Raw genomic sequence first — 669 nt, 5'->3', positions numbered from 1 at the left:
CTTTCCTTACTAGACAAAGGAAACAAAAAGAATTAAATCTGAAATCGTAATCGGATCCCCTTCTTTTTCCTAGACACAAAGGAAATAAAAGATTGGCGGGGTCGTCACCTGTAGTAACTACTTGACGAGGGCGGGGCGGCTTACGGAGGAGGAGCTCGCCGGCGCCGGCCGACGGCTAGGGCAGTTCCCTCTTCTGCTTTTTCTTTCTTTCTTGTTTTTTTTTTCTGTTTCTTCTTTCACCTCAGCCACGCAAGAAATACCCTTTTTTAGGTGAACGCAAGAAATACCTTGGGGAGTATTTATGTTTACTATGGCAGGGGGCCGCCTGGGCCGTCGGCCCAGTCCGGTTCGTACTAATATCCTCATCCAGTTCGATTCGTACTATTGTCTCAAAAAAAAAAGTTCGATTCGTACAAATATCCTCCTCTCGGATTCATCATCAGTAGCATCTGAAATAAATTTGTCTAAATAATTTAAAATAAACAAAATCGCTTAAAAAAATCTAAAATAAATAAAAGGGAGTCGACTGTTTTTCTTTCCTAAATGTATTGAATGACATCAGCTGACAACATTTTTCACGTGAATGCTCTTAGGTACGCCGGATCTCGCGTGCGAATCTCATAGCATTTCCACCCCCATCCCAACAGAACCGAACGGTTCGCTGCAGCA

Source organism: Triticum dicoccoides, chromosome 7B (genome assembly GCF_002162155.2).
Source record: "Triticum dicoccoides isolate Atlit2015 ecotype Zavitan chromosome 7B, WEW_v2.0, whole genome shotgun sequence".
Classification (NCBI taxonomy): Eukaryota; Viridiplantae; Streptophyta; class Magnoliopsida; order Poales; family Poaceae; genus Triticum; species Triticum dicoccoides.
Note: the sequence above shows the minus strand (reverse complement) of the source record.